This window comes from Zea mays, chromosome 1 (genome assembly GCF_902167145.1).
Source record: "Zea mays cultivar B73 chromosome 1, Zm-B73-REFERENCE-NAM-5.0, whole genome shotgun sequence".
Lineage (NCBI taxonomy): Eukaryota > Viridiplantae > Streptophyta > Magnoliopsida > Poales > Poaceae > Zea > Zea mays.
Window position 1 is genome coordinate 239,226,330 of NC_050096.1, and position 24,352 is coordinate 239,250,681.

At 44.0% G+C, this 24,352-nt stretch overlaps 1 pseudogene; it reads left to right on the forward strand.

The window, feature by feature from the left end:
* Positions 1-24,352, forward strand: part of LOC103645367 (MDIS1-interacting receptor like kinase 2-like) — a 35,556-nt pseudogene that overhangs the window by 2,281 nt on the left and 8,923 nt on the right.

Below are 24,352 nucleotides of genomic sequence, written 5' to 3' on the forward strand. Positions count from 1 at the left end.
AGTTAACTGAGAAGCCTTTTTTCCCAGATTCCACACAATTTTATCCTCCTGATCAGACAAAGACACCTGATTACAACAACTTATCATTTCATCGAATAACATCCTCAAATTACCCACAATCCTTCTTCTAAAAGTAAGAGTCTCAAAATTAGATGTGAAAGCATCATTAACAGTAACATCTTTGTCATATGCCAAGTCAAAAAGAACAGGAAACTGAACAGACAGAGGCAAATTACCAATCCAAATACTTTTCGAGAAACTAGTCTTCAGGCCATTACCAACTGCATTTTTACAGTATTTATAAAAATTGTCACGCAAACTCAGAATTTTTTTCCAGAAATGAGAATCACTTTGTCTTTGTTTAACTAAAATAAGGGGTTTTCCCTTAATGTATTTACTGGCAATAATTTTTTGCCATAAGCCTTTCGAATTTTCAATATTCCAAAGCCATTTAGATAATAAGGAATCATTCATAAACTCAAGATTCAGGACCCCTAATCCTCCCTGATTTTTGGGAGAGCACACTGACTCCCAATCCGCTAAATGGAATTTTTTGGACTGACGACCCCCTTGCCACAGAAGCCGCCTCCTAAGAATATCAATTTTTTTGATAACCGACTTAGAGGCAGGATAAATCGAGAGCATATATAAAGGAACATTGGATAAGCAACTGTTTAAAAGAGTAAGTCTACCTCCTAGACTCAGGAATCTTCCCTGCCACCCAGCTAGTCTTTTTTCCAGCTTCTCAATCATGGGTACCCAAAGACTTTTATTAATTTTCATCTTATCAATTGGCACCCCTAAATATTTCATAGGAAGATTACCAATTGGACAGGTAAAGATATCAGCATACAAATAGTCAATCTCCTTAGCATTTCCAAAGAACAAAATTTCACTTTTGTGAAAATTAATTTTCAAGCCTGACATACTTTCAAACAAACATAAGATGAATTTAAGATTTCTGGCCCCTTCTAAGCAATCTTGAATAAGAAAATGGTATCATCGGCATATTGTAAGCAGCAACAACCATTGTGAATGATATGAGGAATCGGACCTTCAATCAAAACCTCATCTTGAGCTTTCTTAATCATACAAGCTAAACCATCAGCAACCAAATTGAACAGAAGGGGAGAAAAAGGATCCCCTTGCCTAACCCCTTTGTGAGTAGTGAAGTAAGGACCCAGGTTATCATTGGTTTTGATGGCTACTTTGCCACCCCGCACAATCCTCATAACCCAATCACACCAAGTGTTCCCAAAACCTTTTTTCTCCATCATAGTATAGAGGAAATGCCAATTTACTTTGTCATAAGCTTTTTCAAAATCAATTTTTAAAATCACTCCACTTTGATTTTTCCTCTTAACCTCATGAAGAATTTCATTGAGAGAGATGACCCCATCCATAATATATCTGTTTTTAATGAAACCATATTGAGAATCACTTATCACTTTTGTGATACAACCCGCAAGCCTGTTATTCAGAACTTTGGAAATAATTTTGTAACACACATTCAAAAGACAGATAGGTCTAAAATTCTTCATGTCAGTCGCATTATCCACTTTTGGTAATAAAGTAACCATCCCATAATTCAGCCTTTCTATCTTAAGATTTCCAACATAAAAATCATTGAATAAATGCACAATATCCATTTGAATTGTATCCCAAAAATTTTGAAAGAATTCAGCAGGAAAACCATCGGGACCAGGGGCACTATTATGTTTTATCTCGAAAATCACTTTCTTAATCTCATCAACTGAAAAAGGAGCCGTCAGGAAAGATCTATCATTGTCTGACAACTGGTTCATATTGAAATAAGTCATATTAATACTAGATAACACCGAAGGGCCAAAGAGATCTTTATAATAAGAAGTAGCAATTTTATTGATACCTTCAGCATCGTTTACAGAGACTCCTTCATGATTCAAGAAGGGGATTTTAACCCTCCGCTTCCGACCTTTTGCAAGAAGGTGAAAGAATTTAGTATTCTCATCACCCTCATTGATGAATTTTTCTCTAGCAGTTTGCTTTTTTTTACAAATTTCTTCTTCCATGATTTTTTCCAGATTCCACTCCATATCGAGGTTTTCGATTCTTTCAGTGTCCGAAATACCCATAATTTCGCATTTTTTATCTAAAATGTCAATTTTTTCCATCAAATCTTTTTTTAATTTCAAATATCTACCTTCAACATTAATATTCCAACCTTTCAACATTTTTTTCAACCTTTTTGTTTTTTCTTTCCAAATATCAATACTCTTTTTGCTTCTAACAGGCAGAGACCAATTTTTTACAACCAAAGTCTTAAACTCAGGTCTCAACTTCCAATAAAGCTCATATCTAAAATCTCTTTTAGCAGGAGAAGCAAAATCAGTTCTAAGACATAAAGGCACATGGCCCGATACCGGCGGTCATCGGAAGGATGGCAAGCCTCAAGGTGCTGGACCTCTCCGAGAACGGGTTCTCCGGCGCCATACCCCGGACGATCGGTGATAGTTGCCTAGAGGGGGGTGAATAGGGCGAAACTAAAATTTACAAATATAAACACAACTACAAGCCGGGTTAGCGTTAGAAATATAAACGAGACCGCAAGAGGGCGTAAAACAAATCGCAAGCAAGTAAGGAGTGTGACACAAGGATTTATTTTACCGAGGTTCGGTTCTTACAAACCTACTCCCCGTTGAGGTGGTCACAAAGACCGGGTCTCTTTCAACCCTTTCCCTCTCTCAAACGGTCCCTCCGACCGAGTGAGCTTCTCTTCTCAAATCAAAACCGGGAAAAAAACTTCCCCGCAAGGGCCACCACACAATTGGTGCATCTTGCCTTGATTACAATGGAGTTTTGATCACAAGAACAAGTGAGAAAGAAAGGAAGCAATCCAAGCGCAAGAGCTCAAAAGAACACGGCAAATCTCTCTCGCTAATCACTAAAGCCTTGTGTGGAATTGGAGAGGATTTGATCTCTTTGGTGTGTCTAGAATTGAATGCCTAGCTATTGTAAGTGGTTGAGAAGTGGAAAACTTGGATGCAATGAATGGTGGGTGGTTGGGGTTATTTATAGCCCCAACCACCAAACTAGCCGTTTGGTGGGGCTGACTGTCGTATGGTGCACCGGACAGTCCGGTGCACACCGGACATGTACGGTGCGCCAGCCACGTCACCAAAGTCGTTGGGTTCTGACCATTGGAGCTCTGTCTTCTGGGCCCGCCTGGATGTCCGGTGGCGCACCGGACATGTACTGTAGAGTGTCCGGTGCGCCACTACGCGCGTGCCTGACTTCTGCGCGCTCTGGCACGCATTAATTGCTGTTGCAGGTGACCGTTGGCGCGAAGTAGTCGTTGCCCCGCAGTTACACCGGACAGTCCGGTGTACACCGGACATGTTCGGTGAATTATAGCGGAGCAGCTATTGCAGTTTCCCGAAGCTGGCGAGTTCCTGAGGCCGCTCTTCGTTGGAGCACCGGACACTGTCCGGTGTACACCGGACAGTCCGGTGAATTATAGTGGAGTTGCATCTGGATTTTCCCGAAGGTGACGAGTTTGCGCTGGAGTCCTCTGGTGCACCGGACATGTCCGGTGGTGCACCGAACACTGTCCGGTGGCACACCGGACAGTCCGGTGCGCCAGACCAGAGGTGCCTTCGGTTGTCCCTTTGCTTTTTTTGTTGAACCCAATACTTGGTATTTTTATTGGTTAAGCGTGAACCTTTGGCACCTGTATAACTTATATACTAGAGCAAACTAGTTAGTCCAATTATTTATGTTGAGCATTTCAACCACCAAAATTATTTATAAACTAGGTGTAAGCCTAATTCCCTTTCAATCTCCCCCTTTTTGGTGATTGATGCCAACACAAACCAAAGCAAATATACAAGTGCATAATTGAACTAGTTTGCATAATGTAAGTGCAAAGATTGCTTGGAATTGAGCCAATATAAATACTTACAAGATATGCATGGATTGTTTCTTTATTTTTATCATTTTGGACCACGCTTGCACCATATGTTTTGTTTTTGCAAATTCTTTTGTAAATCCTTTTCAAGGTTCTTTTGCAAATAGTCAAAGGTAAATGAATAAGATTTTGCAAAGCATTTTCAAGATTTGAAATTTTCTCCCCCTGTTTCAAATGTTTTTCCTTTGGCTAAACAAAACTCCCCCTAAATGAGATCCTCCTCTTAGTGTTCAAGAGGGTTTTGATATATCATTTTGAAATACTACTTTCTCCCTCTTTTGAACACAATAAGATACCAATTTGAAATTTACCAATTGAAAATCTCCAATTTTAAAGTTAGGTGGTGGTGCGGTCCTTTTGCTTTGGGCTCTTACTCTCTCCCCCTTTGGCATGAATCGCCAAAAACGGAATCATTAGAGCCCTCGAATTACTCTCTCCCTTTGGTCATAAATAAATGAGTGAAGAATATACCAAAGATGGAGTCCTTTTGCTTTGGACTCAAGTTCTCTCCCCCAAAGATGGAGAGATGCGCGGAGCGACGGCGAAGGATGAGTTACGGAGTGGAAGCCTTTGTCTTCGCCGAAGACTCCAATTCCCTTTCAATACACCTATGACTTGGTTTTAAATAGACTTGAAAACACATTAGTCATAGCATATATAGAAGAGACATGATCAAAGGCATATTTATGAGCTATGTGTGCAAGTCAGCAAAAGAAATTCCTAGAATCAAGAATATTGAGCTCATGCCTAAGTTTGTTAAAAGTTTATTCATCAAGAGGCTTGGTAAAGATATCGGCTAATTGATCTTTAGTGTTAATGTAAGAAATCTCGATATCTCCCTTTTGTTGGTGATCCCTAAGAAAATGATATCGAATGGCTATGTGCTTAGTGCGGCTATGCTCAACGGGATTATCCGCCATTTTGATTGCACTCTCATTATCACATAGCAAAGGGACTTTGGTTAATTTGTAACCGTAGTCCCGCAGGGTTTGCCTCATCCAAAGCAATTGCGGGCAACAATGGCCTGCGGCAATGTACTCGGCTTCGGCGGTAGAAAGAGCGACCGAATTTTGCTTCTTTGAAGCCCAAGACACCAAGGACCTTCCCAAGAACTAGCAAGTCCCCGATGTGCTCTTTCTATTGATTTTACACCCCGCCCAATCGGCATCCGAATAACCAAGCAAATCAAAAGTGGATCCCCTAGGATACCAAAGCCCAAACTTAGGAGTATAAGCCAAATATCTCAAGATTCGTTTTACGGTCGTAAGGTGAGATTCCTTAGGGTCGGATTGGAATCTTGCACACATGCAAACGGAAAGCATAATGTCCGGTCGAGATGCACATAAATAGAGTAATGAACCTATCATCGACCGGTATACCTTTTGATCGACGGATTTACCTCCCGTGTCGAGGTCGAGATGCCCATTGGTTCCCATGGGTGTCTTGATGGGTTTAACATCCTTCATTCCAAACTTGGTTAGAATGTCTTGAGTATACTTCGTTTGGGTAAGGAAGGTGCCTTCTTGGAGTTGCTTGACTTGGAATCCTAGAAAATACTGCAACTCCCCCATCATCGACATCTCGAATTTTTGTGTCATGATCCTACTAAATTCTTCACATGTAGATTCGTTAGTAGACCCAAATATAATATCATCAACATAAATTTGGCATACAAACAAATCATTGTCAAGAGTTTTAGTGAATAAAGTAGGATCGGCCTTGCCAACTTTAAAGCCATTAGCAATAAGGAAATCCCTAAGGCATTCATACCATGCTCTTGGGGCTTGCTTGAGCCCATAAAGCGCCTTAGAGAGCCTATAGACATGGTTAGGGTACTCACTATCTTCAAAGCCGGGAGGTTGCTCAACATAGACCTCTTCCTTGATTGGTCCATTGAGGAAGGCACTTTTCACGTCCATTTGATAAAGCTTAAAGCCATGGTAAGTAGCATAGGCCAATAATATACGAATTGACTCAAGCCTAGCTACGGGTGCATAGGTTTCACCGAAATCCAAACCTTCGACTTGGGAGTATCCCTTGGCCACAAGTCGAGCTTTGTTCCTTGTCACCACACCATACTCATCTTGCTTGTTGCGGAAGACCCATTTGGTTCCTACAACATTTTGATTAGGACGTGGAACTAAATGCCATACCTCATTCCTAGTGAAGTTGTTGAGCTCCTCTTGCATCGCCACCACCCAATCCGAATCTTGAAGTGCTTCCTCTACCCTGTGTGGCTCAATAGAGGAAACAAAAGAGTAATGCTCACAAAAATGAGCAACACGAGATCTAGTGGTTACCCCCTTATGAATGTCGCCGAGGATGGTGTCGACGGGGTGATCTCGTTGGATTGCTTGGTGGACTCTTGGGTGTGGCGGCCTTTGCTCTTCATCCTCCTTGTCTTGATCATTTGTATCTCCCCCTTGATCATAGCCGTCATCTTGAGGTGGCTCATTTGCTTGATCTTCTATTTCATCAACTTGAGCTTCATTCTCATTTTGAGTCGGTGGAGATGCTTGCGTGGAGGAGGATGGTTGATCTTGTGCATTTGGAGGCTCTTCGGATTCCTTAGGACACACATCCCCAATGGACATGTTCCTTAGCGCGATGCATGGAGCCTCTTCATTACCTATCTCATCAAGATCAACTTGCTCTACTTGAGAGCCGTTAGTCTCATCAAACACAACGTCACAAGAAACTTCAACTTGTCCAGTGGACTTGTTAAAGACTCTATATGCCCTTGTGTTTGAATCATATCCTAGTAAAAAGCCTTCTACAGTCTTAGGAGCAAATTTAGATTTTCTACCTCTTTTAACAAGAATAAAACATTTGCTACCAAAGACTCTAAAATATGAAATATTGGGCTTTTTACCGGTTAGGAGTTCATAGGATGTCTTCTTGAGGATTCGGTGTAGATACAACCGGTTGATGGCGTAGCAAGCGGTGTTGACCGCCTCGGCCCAAAACCGATCCGAAGTCTTGTATTCATCAAGCATGGTTCTTGCCATGTCTAATAGAGTTCGATTCTTCCTCTCCACTACACCATTTTGTTGTGGCGTGTAGGGAGAAGAGAACTCATGCTTGATGCCCTCCTCCTCAAGGAAGCCTTCAATTTGAGAGTTCTTGAACTCCGTCCCGTTGTCGCTTCTTATTTTCTTGATCCTTAAGTCGAACTCATTTTGAGCCCGTCTCAAGAATCCCTTTAAGGTCTCTTGGGTTTGAGATTTTTCCTGCAAAAAGAATACCCAAGTGAAGCGAGAATAATCATCCACTATTACAAGACAATACTTACTCCCGTCGATGCTTATGTAAGCAATCGGGCCGAATAGATCCATGTGGAGTAGCTCAAGCGGCCTGTCGGTCGTCATGATGTTCTTGTGTGGATGATGGGCTCCAACTTGCTTTCCTGCCTGGCATGCGCTACAAACCCTGTCTTTCTCAAAATGAACATTGGTTAATCCTAAAATGTGCTCTCCCTTTAGAAGCTTATGAAGATTCTTCATCCCAACATGTGCTAGTCGGCGATGCCAGAGCCAGCCCATGTTAGTCTTAGCAATTAAGCATGTGTCGAGTTCAGCTCTATCAAAATCTACCAAGTATAGCTGACCCTCTAGCACACCCTTAAATGCTATTGAATCATCACTTCTTCTAAAGACAGTAACACCTATATCAGTGAAAAGACAGTTGTAACCCATTTTGCATAATTGAGATACAGAAAGCAAATTGTAATCTAATGAATCAACAAGAAAAACATTGGAAATGGAATGGTCAGGGGATATAGCTATTTTACCCAAACCTTTGACCAATCCTTGATTTCCATCCCCGAATGTGATAGCTCGTTGGGGATCTTGGTTTTTCTCGTAGGAGGAGAACATCTTTTTCTCCCCTGTCATGTGGTTTGTGCACCCGCTATCGATGATCCAACTTGAGCCTCCGGATGCGTAAACCTACAAAACAAATTTAGTTCTTGACTTTAGGTACCCAAACGGTTTTGGGTCCTTTGGCATTAGAAACAAGAACTTTGGGTACCCAAACACAAGTCTTGGAGCCCTTGTGTTTGCCCCCAACAAACTTGGCAACTACCTTGCCGGATTTGTTAGTTAAAACATATGATGCATCAAAAGTTTTGAATGAAATGTTATGATCATTTGACGCATTAGGAATTCTCTTCTTAGGCAACTTAGCACGGGTTGGTTGCCTAGAACTAGATGTCTCACCCTTATACATAAAAGCATGGTTAGGGCCAGAGTAAGACTTCCTAGAATGAATTCTCCTAATTTTGTCCTCGGGATAACCGGCAGGGTATAAAATGTAACCCTCGTTATCCTGAGGCATGGGAGACTTGCCCTTTACAAAATTAGACAATCTTTTAGGAGGGGCATTAAGTTTGACATTGTCTCCCCTTTGGAAGCCAATGCCATCCTTGATGCCAGGGCGTCTCCCATTATAAAGCATACTACGAGCAAATTTAAATTTTTCATTTTCTAAGTTATGCTCGGCAATTTTAGCATCTAATTTTGCTATATGATCATTTTGTTGTTTAATTAAAGACATGTGATCATGAATAGCATTAATATCAACATCTCTACATCTAGTACAAATAGATACATGCTCAACGATAGATGTAGAGGGTTTGCAGGAATTAAGTTCAACAATCTTAGCACGCAATATATCATTCTTATCTCTAAGATCGGAAATTGTAATATTGCAAACATCAAAATCTTTAGCCTTAGTGTTGGGGACTTGTTCTCAAATGCTAAGAATTAAGAACAAGGCAACACAAAAAATGTTAAGTGTTAAGATCCTTCGTCCTCCATAACGATATATCCCTTCGGGATATAAAGCATCTCGGACGAAGGTTACGAAGGACAAACCTTCGTAAGCATAACAACGAAGAATGATGCATTCACATAAATTATAGAATACGAAATAAACATTTAAATATTGTCATAGAATTATCTTTACTTGTATTAATGACTTTGAATTACAAATGTACCTTCGGTCCTGCGGAAGGCAAAAGTACAAGCGTGATGCGAAAGCAAATGACAGATTCACGTGAATAGTACAGAGGTACTGTTCATCTATTTATAGGCACAGGTCGCAGCCTGTGACAAATTACAATTATGCCCCTTGCGAAAGTTTATAGCATTAACTCAGACCTATATGTATAAAAAGGTCATTCTATCTCTATGTCGGTTTAAAACGCCGAAGCTCCATGAAAAGGGACCTTCGGCCATCTCTTGGAGACGACTTCAGCCGAAGCTGCTTCTTCGTGTGAGACCTTCGGCGCACCGAAGCACGACCCCAACAGTAGCCCCTTTCGCGGTGCTAGATCGTTCTTCGTAACGAGCTTGACCCGTGAAAAAAGCCTCTTCAGCTTCGGGAAGCCGAAGGTCCAAAAAACACCTTCCCTGAGCTCGTTGCGGAGAAACGATCCGACTTCCGAGCGCGTGTCGGTCCCACCTTGCAGAGTTACTGTTTGATCCTTGCGGTCCACTGCGCAGCGGGTACAAGTTACGGCGCGCCTGGTGTAACAATTCCGCCGCTTCGCCTTCTTACCTGCAGTACTATATAAACAAGCAGGTAGATGTGAAGTTACCACAGCATTCATTGCTATTTGCACTGTTTTGCTGCCGAAATTTTCCATCATAGCCGAAGCTTAAATCCCAAAATCGAACGAAGGTCCGTCTCGACGCTTGCTTCGTCAGAAAGAAAAGCTTCGGGAAAAAAGAAAAAAGAAAAAGGTTTCTGACTTCCCCAAACTCAGAATCAAATGGCGAGAGTGCGATCTACTGCCAAAGTTGTTCGTGAGGGAGACGAAGCCGAAAGTTCAGGCACTGTGCCCATCTCCGAAGCGATGCAGCGCTCCGGTCTAGTGACTGCGGAAGAGGGGCCTGGTGCCGAAGCAAACCCGACAACAGCCGAAGAAGAAAACATTGATGGGACTGACTCCGAAGATGACTACGACATTGCTACACCCAGCAAGCCCAGTCACCTGGATTTTGGAAAATCAACTGTTTCAAAAGCTGACCTTGCGAAGATGGTAAAAGCAGGTTTTTTCAATGAAGATCAGAAGAAGCTACTTCGCTTCGGGGGAGAGGAGTCTACCCCGAAGCCAGAGAAGGATGAGATTGTAATTTTCAAAAGCTTTTTAAAAGCTGGGCTGAGATTTCCTCTCCATGGAATTATTGGAGATGTGTTGCAAAAATTTGGCATTTATTTTCACCAATTGACTCCTAACGCCATCGTTAGACTCAATGTTTATATCTGGGCCCTCCGAAGCCAAGCTGTGGAACCGTTTGCCGACAGCTTCTGCCGAGCCCACGAATTACATTACCAAACAAAGGCCAGAACAGACGGACTACACGATAATTTCGGCTGTTACAATTTTGCCTACCGGAAGACAACAAAGTGTCCTGTCATCAGCTACCGAAGCAAATGGCCAGCAGGCTGGAAGTCTGAGTGGTTCTACGTAAAAGTTGACGAAGACAGAGAAAAATTGGTACAAAGCCCTCTGGAATTAATCTTCGGAGAGACGAGGCCACGCTGCCGCATCGGTGATTTAAAGGGTCCCACCTGGGCTGCTCTGGGTGAATTTGAAATTATCTCAAAAAATATTGGCACCAGGGATCTAGTTCAGGAATTCTTGGCATTCAGGGTTTTCCCTACTCTAAAAGAGTGGGAAATGCCGAAGCTGGAGGGAGAGAAGAAGGAGGGGGAGCTAGTTCGTCTGCCTTATCACTTTAAATTCAAGAAGTACTTTAAGAAACCCTGCAAAGAGTGGTTAGACACAGTTGAGACAATGTGCAATGAAATCTTGGGGAATTACTCCAAAAAGGAGGATCAATTAATGACAGCAGCCTTCGGCACCCGACCGAAGCGAAGGCTGAACCGAGTATTCGATGCCCTGGGCCTCGAGTATCCAGACTATGAGCAGTTGAATAAGGGTGCCGAAGGCCACAAAAGAAAAAGAGTGGCTGAAACCGAAACTCTGATCAGAGGTGAAGAAGGACCAGCAAAGAAAAAGAAAATTATCAAGAAAAGAACAATATCCACTCCGAAGCGCCAATCTCCCGAAGAAGAGGGGTCCCCCACACCGCCTTCTACCAGCGACGTGGATGAAATTTTAAAGGTAATGACTGAACCCATGCCCACGAAGCTAAGTCCACTAGGGCTCCAACTGACGAAGCTTTTTCGAAAGGTGGACGAGCCGGATCAGACGAAGACAAGCAAACCCAAGCGGCAAAGAATCATTGCGGTAACTGAAGTTATCGATAAGACGCCGCCAAGGGCGTCAATCCAAAAATCGGCAGCTGCCGAAGATACAGCAATCGTCGAGGGCGTAGCTTCGGGGGTCGCGGCTACCGAAGCCGCTACAGCCGAAGATACAAACTTAAAATCCACGATTGAGAATATCAACAAGATTTTGGAAGACATGGCTGCGGAAGAAGCTGGTGCGACTACTGAAAAAACCATGGCCACAGTGCCTGAGAAAGGAAAAGAAATAGCCGAAGACCCTTCGGACGACGAAGCCTACTCTTTCCAGAACTTAGTTGGGCAAAAACTGACGAAGGACGAAATAGAAGAACTTAAAGACTACGCCAAGTCTTGCGGCTACAAGTCAGGTGCCCTCCTATTTGGGGGCATTGATGACGAACAACTGGGCTGCATCCGGGACTCAGCTGGAGCTAAGGTCATCGGTACTCTATCAAAGAGTATCGGTTTTCCGAAGCTAGAGACAGACATCAGCCGCTATCGACGACAACATATCGTCGGCAGCTTATTTTACTCAAATTTCAAGGTAAACATCCTTCTCCCTAACTTCTATTGTTTTTTAATAATGGCAATATTCTTTAACGAAGGTTGTTTATTTGTAGAGCATGCTTCTAAGCAAAGCTTTGAGGATGCAGCAAGATCTAGAAGATAAGAAGCACGAAACTATAATTGAAAATTTAGAGAACAAAATAAAGGAGCAATCAGATGCTTTTGAGAAAAAGAACTTTGAGCTCCAGGCAGCCGAAGGCTTACTGGCGGAAGCTGAAGCAAAAATATCAGAACTAAACTCGAAGCTTCTCCGCCAGTCCGAGCAGTTCGAACGAGAAAAACAAGATCTCAATGAAAAACTTGAAGCCGAAGCTCAGCAGAATTCAGATTTGAGAAAACTACTGACAAATCTTCAAGAAAAATGCCTAGAATTTAGCAACAAGTGCATTCAACGATTAAGAAAGATTTTTTACTCGGTTGGAGCTAGCAGCGAAAAATTTACCCCCTCAGCTGAAGATCTACCGAAAACCTTTGAACACATTGAGGGGGAGATTGACGAGCTCGACGAAGTCATAGCTGGGCATGGTGACTTCTGTGCCTGGGTGGCTTCTCGAGGGACCGCTGCTGCATTTCTGAAGGCCGGCTGCGAACACGGAAAAATTGTCAACAGGCCCAACTTCACCTTATCTCCATCAATCCTGGATGATATGCCTGACCTCGCCCGAAGCATCTCCAATAGATTTATAAAAATGATATGGACAAAAGGCGGGCGGGAGAAAGCTGGAGACGAAGCACGAAGTCATCTTGAACCAGTAAGAAATGATACTTCGGAGTTACCTTTTCCTTTGCTCTTGATTTTTACTCATAAACTCTTAATTTATGTAGGATGACGAAGGTGAAGATGATGCCTAAATTATGTCGTCGAAGCTGAAACTTAATGAAGATCAGTAGAAGTGTACTGTAGAAAAACTCAGGATATTTTTGTAACAATTCTTGTAAACACAACTAGACTATCTTCAAGGAACTTTGTACATACCTTGTAATATATTCTTACCCTTTGCTTGAGGCGCTTTGTTGTGGACGAAATCGGTATTTTGAGCCGAAGGCGAAAAAAAACACCTTCCCTTCTTTTCGTACACAACGAAGCCTAAAAGGTCGCTTCCTCTTTTTGCCGAAGCTTTGCTTTTTTGTACATGACAAAACATAAAAGACTACTTCTCCTTTCTGCCGAAGCTTTTCTGTACAAAACATAAAAAACTACTTCTCTTTTCTGCCGAAGCTTTCCTTTACAAAACATAAAAAACTACTTTCTCTTTTCTGCCGAAGCTTTCCTTTACATGACAAAACATAAAAGACTACTACTCTTTTACACAACGATTCATAAAAATCCAGTTCTCCCTTATACTGAAACTTTTCTTTGTGCCAAAGCAACGGAACTTTTCACTTTTGCACACAACATAGCGTAACAAGTCATAAAAAGGCACTTCTCCGAAGCTTTTTTGCCGAAGCAGCCACTTGGGAACACAAATGCTATGAATGAATGCTTATGCATGCGAATGTTATGATGTAATGTAATGCACGAATGAATGTCCGAAGCATATGTCCGAAGCCATATTGTCAGCCATTACTTGGAAACAACCACACATTAGCTCTGCATTCCCTTAGGAACGACTTTGGAGCTTCTTCGCCTCTTACTTAGGCAATATCAGCGTTGACTTTTCGCTGTAAGCTCTGCATCCCCTTAGGGACGTCTTTGGAGCTTCTTCGTCTTTTACTTAGACGGTATAAGCTCTGCATTCCCTTGGGAACGTCTTTGGAGCTTCTTCGCCTTTTACTTTCGGCGGAATCAGCGTTGACTTTTCGCTGTAAGCTCTGCATCCCCTTAGGGACGTCTTCGGAGCTTTTTCTCTTTTTCAGTTTCGGCACTCGATGGTGCGCTCTCAGCTTTTACATGTACATCTTTGGGGGATTTTGCTCTTATAAAACTAAAAAGAAAAATTACATGTGATGGCCCCATTAAAAACCTTTCTCCCCCTTTAGAAAGGAAAAGGGTGCCATGAAAAAGAAAAGAAAAGTCAAAATTACATCGAGTTATACATAAAACCGCCGAAGCTCATCCGCATTCCAAGATCTTGGAATTTCATTGCCATCCATGTCCTTCAGTCTGTACGAACCAGGCCTTGACGAAGATGCTACTAAGAAAGGCCCTTCCCATTTCAGTTGCAATTTGCCCACTGTATCCGGATTGGCCACTCTCCGAAGCACCAAGTGTCCTGGCTCAATATTTTTTAGCCGGACCTTTCTATCTCGCCATTTAACTGTTTCAGCCTGGTACTTATTGATATTCTCCACGGCCTGGAGCCTGATCCCTTCTAAGGCATCTTTTTCCACGAGACAAGTATCTTCGGGACCTGATTCTGCCGAAGCTACCACTCTTATTGATCCAGCTTTGGCCTCTTCCGGGGTTATTGCTTCGTCACCAAATAACAACTTAAATGGGGTAAAGCCTGTAGATCTTGATGCTGTTGTGTTATGGCTCCATACCACTTTGGTAAGCTGATCTGGCCACTTTCCCCTTGGTTGATTGAAGATTAGCTTCATTATTCCTGTCATTATGATGCCGTTGGCCCTTTCAACAAGCCCATTTGACTCCGGGTGCCTGACTGACGCAAAGTGGATCTTCGTGCCAATTTGATCACAAAAATTTCTGAATTCTTCGGAGTCAAATTGTGTTCCATTATCTACAGTTATAGCCTTCGGCACTCCGAAGCGACAGACAATATTCTGCCAGAAAAATTTTTGGATAGTGGCCGAAGTTATTGTAGCTAATGGCTTCGCCTCAATCCACTTGGAAAAATATTCCACAGCAACTACAACATATTTCAGATTGCCCTGAGCCGGTGGTAATGGGCCCAGCAGATCGAGGCCCCACCTTTGCAATGGCCAGATGGGTTGTATTAGCTGTGTCAAAGACGAAGGTTGTTTTTGATCTCTTGCACATTTCTGACAACCTTCGCACTTTCGAACTAACTCAGCTGCATCCGAAGCTGCCTTCGGCCAATAAAATCCTTGACGGAACACTTTTCCAAGTAACGGCCTGGATCCGATGTGGGATCCACAAAGGCCTGCATGTATCTCCTTCATCAACTCTATACCTTCGGCTCTAGACAAGCACTTGAGCAACGGGGCACAAACTCCATGCTTGTATAACTCCCCTTCTATAATGATATACGGACGAGCTCTTGCCTCTATTCTTTTATTATAAGCTTCGTCATCTGATAGGAAGTTGCCCTGAAGGTAAGAAATTATTTCAGTTCTCCAATCTTCACTGTACACAGGGGAAATAGTAAGAACTGCTCTTTCAAGTAACTCCACCGAAGGTGCCTTTATTGTTTCGAAGAATACATCCGAAGGTAGCGGCAACCCCTGTGCTGCAGACCTGGCTAACAAATCAGCATGTTCATTTTGCCCTCGAGGGATATTCTTAACAGAGAATCCTTCGAAGGAAGCTTCGATCCTTCGGACTGTGTCTAGGTATTTTTCAAGCTTCGGGTCTTTAGCCTTGCAACTTTTGTCAATATGACCCGAAACAATCTGAGAATCAGTTTTAAGGATCGCCCTCCTGATCCCCATCGCCTTTAGTTTCCGAAGACCCAGGAGCAAGGCTTCGTACTCAGCAATATTATTTGTGCAGCTGAAATCCAGTCTTGCTGCGTAGCAAGTTTTAACCTTGGACGGTGAAACCAAAACAGCAGCTGCTCCTGCTCCGAAGGTTCCCCAGGAGCCATCACAAAAGACTGTCCATGCTTCGGTATCTTTATTCGCTTCTTCGCCCTGAGCCCCTGGCGTCCAGTCGGCAATAAAATCTGCCAATGCTTGAGATTGGATCGAGGATCTGTGCACATAATCAATGTAAAATTCATTAAGCTCCGCAGCCCATTTTCCAATTCGGCCAGTAGCTTCTTTATTTCTCATGATATCTTTCAACGGCTGCGAAGAAGGAACAATAATATTATATGCCTGAAAATAATGCCGAAGCTTCCTGGATGCCATTAGAACGGCATACAACACCTTCTCCAGTTCTGTATAATTTTTCTTTGAGACACTAAGGACTTCAGATACAAAATATACTGGGACCTGCTTCTTGATTTGTCCATCAAACTTCTCCTGCACAAGTGCCGCACTTACTGCTGAGTGCGAAGCTGCCACATACAACAACAGAGGAGCCCCTGGCATTGGTGGAGTTAATGTTGTTAGATCTATCAGGTATTGCTTGAGTTCTTCGAAAGCTTTTTGTTGAGCTGGGCCCCATTGAAAGACTTCAGCTGATTTTAGCACCTCGAAGAAGGGTAGATTTCTTTCCGCTGATCTGGATATAAATCTGTTAAGAGATGCCAGTCTTCCTGTCAATCTTTGGGCCCCCTTTCTTGTGGTTGGTGGCTCCATTCGAAGTATAGCTTCGATTTTGTTTGGATTAGCTTCAATTCCCTTTGTTGAAACCAAGCATCCAAGGAACTTACCCTTCTTTACTCCGAAGACACATTTTTCTGGATTCAGCTTCAGACCAGCTTGTCTGAAGCTGGCGAAGGTCTCCTGCAGATCAGCAATATGGTCTTCTTGCTTCGTGCTTTTTACAATAATGTCATCAACATAGGTCAACACATTTCTGCCTATCTGAGATTGGAGAACCTTCGCAGTCATCCTGCTGAAACTCCCTCCTGCATTCTTAAGCCCCTCAGGCATCCGAAGATAGCAATATGTACCACTTGGGGTTATGAAACTAGTCTTCGGCTCATCCTCCTTTTTCATCCAGATTTGATGATAGCCTGAGTAACAATCCAGGAGACTCATGAGTTCCGAAGAAGCTGCTGCATCAACTAAAGAGTCTATCCGTGGCAGCGGGAACTCATCCTTCGGACAAGCCTTGTTGAGATCTGTGAAATCAATACACATTCTCCACTTTCCATTGGCCTTCTTCACCATAACAGTGTTAGCTAGCCATTCTGGATACTTCACTTCTCTGATAACTCCTGCACTTAGGAGTCTTTTTACTTCGTTGCGAGCCCCTTCGGCCTTGTCATCAGACATTTTCCGAAGCCTCTGCTTGCGGGGTCTGAAGGATGGGTCAACATTGAGCGAATGTTCAATAACATCCCGATTCACTCCACAAAGATCATTGGCTGACCATGCAAAAACATCTTTATTGTTGAATAAAAACCTTATCAAGGTTTTCTCTTGATCTTCAGATAATTGCGAGCCCAATAGCACCTTCTGCTCTGCTATATCCTCACACAGCAGCATGGGCTTCGGCTGATCAGCCGAAGCTGCTTTTTCCCTCCTGAACTTATACTGTTCACAAGCTTCAACTCCATCTATATTATGGATTGCCTTGGAATCAGTCCAGCTTCCTTCGGCCCTTCTGGCAGCTTCCTGACTCCCATGAATAGCAATAGGCCCTTGGTCCGAAGGTATCTTCATGCAGAGATAAGCTGGGTGAAGAATTGCTTCAAAAGCATTTAGGGTACCACGACCAATGATGGCGTTGTAGGGGTATTCCATGTCAACAATATCAAACACAATTTGCTCAGTCCTTGTGTTATTAACAAATCCGAAGGTTACCGGCATGGTAATCTTCCCGAGTGCCACAATCTGCCGCCCTCCGAAGCCACAAAGAGGGTGCGTAGCATCATGAATCTTGTCTTCAGGCTCTTGCATCTGTCTGAAGGCTTTGGCAAATATAATGTCAGCTGCACTGCCTGTGTCAACTAGGACATTGTGAACCAGAAACCCTTTGATCACACAAGAAATGACCATAGCATCATTGTGAGGATAGTCTTTGAGCTGAAGATCTTCCTGAGAGAAAGTAATTGGAATGTGAGACCATTTTGACTTAATGAAGGGTCCCTGCACTCCAACATGCTGCACCCTTCTCTGAGCCTCCTTCTTCTGCTTTTTGTTAGCTGGCTCTGAGCAAGAACCGCCTGTTATCGGGAGCACCAGCTTCGAAGCCGAAGCAGCTCCAGCTTGAGTGTTGAACGAAGCCATCAGCTCAGAAAGGTGGAAGTGAGTTGACCGGAGGTGGGCGCCAATGTTGGGGACTTGTTCTCAAATGCTAAGAATTAAGAACAAGGCAACACAAAAAATGTTAAGTGTTAAGATCCTTCGTCCTCCATAACGATATATCCCTTCGGGATATAAAGCATCTCGGACGAAGGTTACGAAGGACAAACCTTCGTAAGCATAACAACGAAGAATGATGCATTCACATAAATTATAGAATACGAAATAAACATTTAAATATTGTCATAGAATTATCTTTACTTGTATTAATGACTTTGAATTACAAATGTACCTTCGGTCCTGCGGAAGGCAAAAGTACAAGCGTGATGCGAAAGCAAATGACAGATTCACGTGAATAGTACAGAGGTACTGTTCATCTATTTATAGGCACAGGTCGCAGCCTGTGACAAATTACAATTATGCCCCTTGCGAAAGTTTATAGCATTAACTCAGACCTATATGTATAAAAAGGTCATTCTATCTCTATGTCGGTTTAAAACGCCGAAGCTCCATGAAAAGGGACCTTCGGCCATCTCTTGGAGACGACTTCAGCCGAAGCTGCTTCTTCGTGTGAGACCTTCGGCGCACCGAAGCACGACCCCAACACTTAGCAATTAATTTCTCATTTTCACTCCTAAGGCTAGCAAGAGAAATGTTTAATTCTTCAATCCTAGCAAGTAAATCATCATTATTATTTCTAGGATTTGGAATTAAAACATCACAAACATGAGAATCAACCTTAGCATGTAAATTAGTATTTTCATTTCTAAGGTTGTCAATGGTCTCATGGCAAGTGCTTAGCTCACTAGATAATTTTTCACATTTTTCAACTTCTAGAGCATAAGCATTTTTAACCTTAACATGCTTTTTGTTTTCCTTGATTAGGAAGTCCTCTTGGGAGTCCAAAAGGTCATCCTTCTCATGGATGGCACTAATTAATTCATTTAACTTTTCTTTTTGTTGCATGTTTAGGTTGGCAAAAAGTGTGTGTAAGTTATCTTCCTCATCACTAGCATTTTCATCACTAGAAGACTCATATCTAGTGGAGGATTTAGATTTAACCTTCTTCCTTTTGTCGTCCTTTGCCATGAGGCACTTGTGGCCGACGTTGGGGAAGAGGAGTCCCTTGGTGACGGCGATGTTGGCGGCGTCCTCGTCGTCGGAGGAGTCGCTAGAGCTTTCGTCGGAGTCCCACTCCCGACAAATATGGGCATCGCCGCCCTTCTTCTTGTAGTACCTCTTCTTCTCCTTTCTTCTCCCCTTCTTGTCATCACCCCTATCACTGTCACTAGAAATAGGACATTTTGCAATGAAGTGACCGGGCTTACCACACTTGTAGCAAACCTTCTTGGAGCGGGGCTTGTAATCCTTCCCCCTCCTTTGCTTGAGGATTTGGCGAAAGCTTTTGATGACAAGCGCCATCTCCTCGTTGTCGAGCTTGGATGCGTCGATTGGTTGTCTACTTGGTGTAGACTCCTCCTTCTTCTCCTCCGTCGCCTTAAATGTGACCGGTTGTGCCGCGGATGTGGAGGGATCATCTAGCTCGTTGATCTTCTTCGAGCCCTTGATCATATACTCAAAGCTCACAAAATTACCGATTACTTCCTCGGGAGTCATTAGTGTATATCTTGGATTACCACGAATTAATTGTACTTGAGTAGGGTTAAGGAAAATAAGTGATCTTAGAATAACCTTGATCACCTCGTGGTCATCCCACTTTTTGCTCCCGAGGTTGCGCACTTGGTTCACCAAGGTTTTGAGCCGGTTGTACATATCTTGTGGCTCCTCCCCTTGGCGAAGACGGAAGCGACCGAGCTCCCCCTCGATCGTTTCCCGCTTGGTGATCTTGGTGAGTTCATCACCCTCGTGCGTGGTCTTGAGTAGATCCCAAATCTCCTTCGCGTTCTTCAACCCTTGCACCTTGTTATATTCCTCTCTACTTAGAGAGGCGAGGAGTATGGTTGTGGCTTGGGAGTTGAAGTGCTCGATTTGGGCTACTTCATCCTCATCATAGTTTTCATCCCCTACGAATGGTACCTGTGCACCAAACTCAACAACATCCCATATACTTTTGTGGAGCGAGGTTAGATGAAATCGCATTAAATCACTCCACCTAGCGTAATCTTCACCATCAAAAGTTGGTGGTTTGCCTAATGGGACGGAAAGTAAAGGTGTATGTTTAGAAATGCGAGGGTAGCGTAGGGGAATCTTACTATACTTCTTACGCTCTTGGCGCTTAGAAGTGACGGACGCCGCGTCGGAGCCGGAGGTGGATGCCGATGAAGAATCGGTCTCGTAGTAGACCACCTTCCTCATCCTCTTTTTCTTGTCCCCACTCCGATGCGGCTTGTGGGAAGAGGATTTCTCCTTCTTTTCTTTGTGGTGTGAAGAAGATTTCTTCTCCTTCCCTTTGGAGGAGTCCTTCTTATTCTCCTTCCTCTTGGTGTGGGACTCTTCCGACGAAGTGCTCCCATGGCTTGTAGTGGGCTTTTCGCCGGTCTCCATCTCCTTCTTGGCGTGATCTCCCGACATCACTTCAAGTGGTTAGGCTCTAATGAAGCACCGGGCTCTGATACCAATTGATAGTCGCCTAGAGGGGGGTGAATAGGGCGAAACTAAAATTTACAAATATAAACACAACTACAAGTCGGGTTATCGTTAGAAATATAAACGAGTCCGCAACAGGGCGTAAAACAAATCGCAAGCAAGTAAGGAGTGTGACACAAGGATTTGTTTTACCGAGGTTCAGTTCTTACAAACCTACTCCCCGTTGAGGTGGTCACAAAGACCGGGTCTCTTTCAACCCTTTCCCTCTCTCAAACGGTCCCTCCGACCGAGTGAGCTTCTCTTCTCAAATCAAAACCGGGAACAAAACTTCCCCGCAAGGGCCACCACACAATTGGTGCCTCTTGCCTTGATTACAATGGAGTTTTGATCACAAGAACAAGTGAGAAAGAAAGGAAGCAATCCAAGCGCAAGAGCTCAAAAGAACACGGCAAATCTCTCTCGCTAATCACTAAAGCCTTGTGTGGAATTGGAGAGGATTTGATCTCTTTGGTGTGTCTAGAATTGAATGCCTAGCTCTTGTAAGTGGTTGAGAAGTGGAAAACTTGGATGCAATGAATGGTGGGTGGTTGGGGTTATTTATAGCCCCAACCACCAAACTAGCCGTTTGGTGGGGCTGACTGTCGTATGGTGCACCGGACATGTCCGGTGCGCCAGCCACGTCACCAAAGCCGTTGGGTTCTGACCGTTGGAGCTCTGTCTTCTGGGCCCGCCTAGATGTCCGGTGGCGCACCGGACATGTACTGTAGAGTGTCTGGTGCGCCACTACGCGCGTGCCTGACTTCTGCGCGCTCTGGCGCGCATTAATTGCTGTTGCAGGTGACCGTTGGCGTGAAGTAGCCGTTGCCCCGCAGTTACACCGGACAGTCCGGTGTACACCGGACATGTCCGGTGAATTATAGCGGAGCAGCTGTTGCAGTTTCCCGAAGCTGGCGAGTTCCTGAGGCCTCTCTTCGTTGGAGCACCGGACACTGTCCGGTGTACACCGGACAGTCCGGTGAATTATAGTGGAGTTGCCTCTGGATTTTCCCGAAGGTGACGAGTTTGCGCTGGAGTCCTCTGGTGCACCGGACACTGTCCAGTGGCACACCGGACAGTCCGGTGCGCCAGACCAGAGGTGCCTTCGGTTGTCCCTTTGCTTTTTTTGTTGAACCCAATACTTGGTCTTTTTATTGGTTAAGTGTGAACCTTTGGCACCTGTATAACTTATATACTAGAGCAAACTAGTTAGTCCAATTATTTGTGTTGGGCATTTCAACCACCAAAATTATTTATAAACTAGGTGTAAGCCTAATTCCCTTTCAATCGGCAACCTCACGAGCCTCCACATGCTGCGACTTTATGACAACAAGCTCACCGGCAGGTTGCCGGACGAGTTCGGGAACATGGCGGCGCTGCAGAGACTATCCATAAACACCAACATGCTTGAGGGCGAGCTACCGGCAGAGCTCACGCGGCTGCCGAACCTCCTCGGTATCGTTGCCTTCGACAACCTCTTCTCCGGCACCGTCCCACCGGATTTCAGTCGGAACTTGTCCATCGTCAGCATGTCGAACAACAAGTTCTCCGGCGGGCTGCCTCCGGGGCTGTGCAACACACCGCGCCTGCGGTACCTCAGCAACGACAACAACGACATCTCCGGCACCGTGCCCGCTTGCTACCGCAAGTTTACCAAGCTAGTGCGCTTCCGGCTGGCGCAGAACCGGCTGTCCGGCTGAAAGTCGCCTAGAGGGGGGTGAATAGAGCGAAACTGAAATTTACAAAGTTAATCACAACTACAAGCCGTGTTAGCGTTAGAAATATAATCAAGTCCGAGAGAGGGCGTAAAAACAAATCGCAAGCGAATAAGGAAGTGAGACACAAGGATTTGTTTTACCGAGGTTCGGTTCTTGCAAACCTACTCCCCGTTGAGGAGGCCACAAAGGCCGGGTCTTTTTCAACCCTTTCCCTCTCTCAAACGGTCCCTCGGACCGAGTGAGCTTTCTCTTCTCAAAACAACCAGGAACAAAACTTCCCCGCAAGGACCACCACACAATTGGTGTCTCTTGCCTTGGTTACAAGTGAGTATTGATCTCAAGAAAGAATGAGAAGGAAGAAAGCGATCCAAGCGCAAGAGCTCAATAGAACACGACAAATCACTCTCACTAGTCACTAAAGCTTTTGTCGAATTGGGAGAGGATTTGATCACTTGGGTGTGTCTTGTATTGAATGCCTAGCTCTTGTAAGTGGTTGGAAGGTTGAAAACTTGGATAACTTGAATGTGGGGTGGTTGGGGGTATTTATAACCCCAACCACCAAACTAGCCGTTTGGTGGAGGCTGTCTGTCGCATGGTGCACCGGACAGTCCGGTGCACACCAGACAGTGTCCGGTGCGCCAGCCACGTCACCAGGTCGTTGGATTCCGACCGTTGGAGCTCTGACTGCTGGGCCCGCCTGGATGTCCGGTGGCACACCGGACATGCACTGTAGAGTGTCCGGTGCGCCACTTCGCGCGTGCCTGACTCCTGCGCGCTCTGGTGCGCATTTAATGCTTCTGCAGGTGACCGTTGGCGCGAAGTAGTCGTTGCTCCGCTGGCTCACCGGACAGTCCGGTGCACACCGGACATGTCCGGTGAATTATAGCGGAGCGAATTCCCGAAGCTGGCGAGTTCCAGAGACGCTCTTCCTTGGAGCACCGGACATTGTCCGGTGTACACCGGACAGTCCGGTGAATTATAGCGGAGCGCCTCCGGATTTTCCCGAAGGAGAGAAGTTCAGCGTGAAGTCCCCTGGTGCACCGAACACTGTCCGGTGGCACACCGGACAGTCCGGTGCGCCAGACCAGGGTGCCTTCGGTTATCCCTTGCTCTCTTTGTTGAACCCAATTCTTGGTCTTTTTATTGGCTAAGTGTGAACCTTTGGCACCTGTATAACTTATACTCTAGAGCAAACTAGTTAGTCCAATTATTTGTGTTGGGCAATTCAACCACCAAAATCAATTAGGAACTAGGTGTAAGCCTAATTCCCTTTCAATCTCCCCCTTTTTGGTGATTGATGCCAACACAAACCAAAGCAAGTATAGAAGTACATAATTGAACTAGCTTGCATAATGTAAGTGCAAAGGTTGCTTAGAATTGAGCCAATAAAAATACTTATAAGATACGCATGGATTGTTTCTTCATTTTTAACATTTTGGACCACGCTTGCACCACATGTTTTGTTTTTGCAAATTCTTTTGTAAATCCTTTTCAAAGTTCTTTTGCAAATAGTCAAAGGTAAATGAATAAGATTTTGCGAAGCATTTTCAAAATTTGAAATTTTCTCCCCCTGTTTCAAATGATTTTCCTTTGACTAACAAAACTCCCCCTAGATGAAATCCTCCTCTTAGTGTTCAAGAGGGTTTTAAGATATTGATTTTGAAAATACTACTCTCTCCCCTTTTTGAACACAAGGACACAAGTAGATACCAAATTGAAAATCATACCAATTGAAAAACTCTTTCTAAAATTAGTACCAATTGAAAACCAAAAATTTTTATAAATTGGTGGTGGTGCGGTCCTTTTGCTTTGGGCTCATGCTCTCTCCCCCTTTGGCATAAATCGCCAAAAACGGAGTCATTAGAACCCTTTTTAAACTATTCTCTCTCCTTTGGCAAATAAAACATATGAGTGAAGATTATACCAAAATGGAGTCCTTTTGCTTGGGACTTATGCTCTCTCCCCCAAAGATGGAGGGTTGCCCGGAGCGACGGCGAAGGATGAGTTACGGAGTGGAAGCCTTTGTCTTTGCCGAAGACTCCAATTCCCTTTCAATACACCTATGACTTGGGTTGAAGTAGACTTGAAAAACACATTAGTCATAGCATATGAAAGAGACATGATCAAAGGTATATGTATGAGCTATGTGTGCAAATTAACAAAAGAAATTCCTAGAATCAAGAATATTTAGCTCATGCCTAAGTTTGTTAAAAGTTTGTTCATCTAGTGGCTTGGTAAAGATATCGGCTAATTGATCTTTAGTGTTAATATATGAAATCTC